The sequence below is a fragment of the Gossypium hirsutum genome, chromosome A11 (genome assembly GCF_007990345.1).
Source record: "Gossypium hirsutum isolate 1008001.06 chromosome A11, Gossypium_hirsutum_v2.1, whole genome shotgun sequence".
Classification (NCBI taxonomy): Eukaryota; Viridiplantae; Streptophyta; class Magnoliopsida; order Malvales; family Malvaceae; genus Gossypium; species Gossypium hirsutum.
Window position 1 is genome coordinate 69,165,977 of NC_053434.1, and position 2,764 is coordinate 69,168,740.

Below are 2,764 nucleotides of genomic sequence, written 5' to 3' on the forward strand. Positions count from 1 at the left end.
AATAACATCAAGTTGGCCAGAAAGCAATGGCCTTTAATCATCAAAGGACAATTTCTACATACTTGGTCCACTAATACATGTTTTCCTAACGGGTTAGACACTTTTATTACAAACTTAGTGGACTCTACTAACATGTTTATACGGGGCATCAAATCCATACGTATATAGGAGTGGGTAGACCCCGGGTCAATCAAAGCAACAACATAAATGTCATGAATAGAAAAAGTACCCGTAATCACATCAGAAGACTCTGCCTCCTCACGGGCACAGATAGCATAAGTCCTCGCAGGCGCTCATCCCTCGGACCTCGCCACTACATCTCTAGTCGCGCCTCTACTGTTAACTCCACTGCCCGTATTTCTTTGGGGTCTTCCCTCAAAGGAGCACTACTCGCCCTCACCTCTTGATTTTTCTCTTTGTCATTTATTTTGGGACAATCTCAGATGAAGTGATCTAACGACCCACACTTGAAACAGCCCCTATCATTTACTCGGCATTCGCCCAACTGGCGTCTCCCACATTGCAGACACTCCTGCCTATTTGGTCGTATACTGCCGACACTAGCAACCGAAGTGGTCTGGGCTTTAAACGTCATATCCTGTCGATTTTTGTTCCTCCTCAAAAATCCCATTGAAGCGTTCGATCGGGTATTAATTTCTTTCGACCTCTTGGAGGAGGACTGATGCGTCTTCCCCATCTGTCTTCTCTTTAAATCTCGCGACTCAATGGTCGCCTTCCTCCTCTCCTTCACCAGCTCTTATGTTTTACATGCTCTCTCAACGAGCACAACAAATTCTCTTAACTCTAGAATGCCCCGCAAATACTCGAATGTCTTCATTGAGGCCATCCTCAAACCTCTTACACATAGTAGCTTCAGTGGATACGTATTCTCATGCATATTTGTTGAGCTTCACAAACTCACGCTCATACTCCGTCACAGTCTTACTACTTTACTTCAACTCTAGAAATTCCTTCCTTTTCTGATCCACGAACCTCTGGCTAATATACTTCTTTCGAAACTCTTCTTGGAAAAATTCTCAAGTGATCTTCTCCTCGGTACAATAGATATGAGAGTGTTCCACCACTGATAAGCCGAGTCTCGTAGGAGTGACACAGTACACTTCACGCACTCATCGGGTGTGCATGATAGCTCATCAAATACCCTCATGCTATTTTCTATCCAGAACAAAGCTCTATCCGGGTCATCATCTACACTAGCCCAAAATTCCTCGGCCCCTTACTTCCGGATCTTGTCTACCAGAGGCTTTTCCCTCCTGAACATATTCACACCTTGCAGAGCCACCGGGGCATACTGAGGAATCGGAGGAGGTAGGGGAGGTGGAGTGTTCAGGTTCACACGAACGAACTCTGTGTACCAAGCATCCATCACTTGAAGGTAGGCTTCCCTAGCCCCTCTGCCTTGGCCCATACTTACGGGCTCACTCTCTATTAGCGCGGTTCCTTCTACGGGAACCGGCGCATTACTTTCCACGTCATCCGCCGTGGTTCTATCAGGATCCATTTACTATATAAGAAAAACACAATTCATGATTGTCAGAAATCGTCACACTATCAATATATATATGGCATGTATGGCTAGACTCATACTTTAGCTAGCTTAGTCCTAGAACTGACTAAACCATACTCTGATACCACTGAATATAACACCCCTCGCCCATATCCGACGCCAGGACATGGTTCGAGGTGTTACCTGACTTAATTAATTATACAAAATCGAGCCGTAAAATTTTGATGATTTGGTTAAAACTTTTACTTTCATAAGTAATTCATTCCTTAAATAGGCTTACGAGGCCCAAAACATACATTCGAGACGATTTAGACTTAACTAAGAATTTAAGAAAAACTTGGTGAAATTCAACCTTTAAGGTTCCACACGCCCGTGTGACTCGGGACACGCCCATGTCCTCAGCCCGTGTGCGACACTGACTTTAGGGCACGGCCATGACACACGCCTGTGTGGCCTACCCGTGGGTAATACTGACTTATAGACACAGCTATGGCACACGCTCGTGTGGCCTAACCGTGGACAATACTGATTTAAAAATTTAAGTGCAGGGGGACACACGGCCATAACACACACCCATGGGGTGAGCCGTGTGTCACACACGATCTAAACACACGCCCGTATGTCTTGCCCGTGTGGACAAACTAGGCTATCTTCCAAGCCATTTTGTTACCCAATTTGCACAACCTACACAAGATCATTTCAATATGCTAATTCCATCCCAAAGACATCAATTCATCCATAGTAGGAACATCATATACATTCGCCAAAATGAATAATAGCCATTATCTAGGCTCAATACAAAATGAAGGGCTTTTATCTTAAGCCAATGTACATGAACAATTCTCAATAATACAACTCCTTAGTCTAGCCCTATACATGCCATAATCAAAAATATAAATCCAACTATACCAAGTATTACGGCTAATAGTGTGATCGATATATCTGAATTCAAGAGATCCTCGAGCAAATGGCAGTACTGAAAGAAAAGGGAAACGAAAGAAAATAAGCATAAAGCTTAGTAAGTTGCATATAAATATATATACAACAACAACTTCACCCTTTATCAATTATGTTCATAGCTCAAAGGTAAGTATAAACTGGACTTCATTACCATCAACTCAAATCATGTTTTCTAATCGAGCTCATTACTCATGCATACCAAATAGGTACTTCTAACACTTACAACATTATCATACTTTCCTTTTTAAATCTCTTTCTTAACTCTTAAAGTTGAAC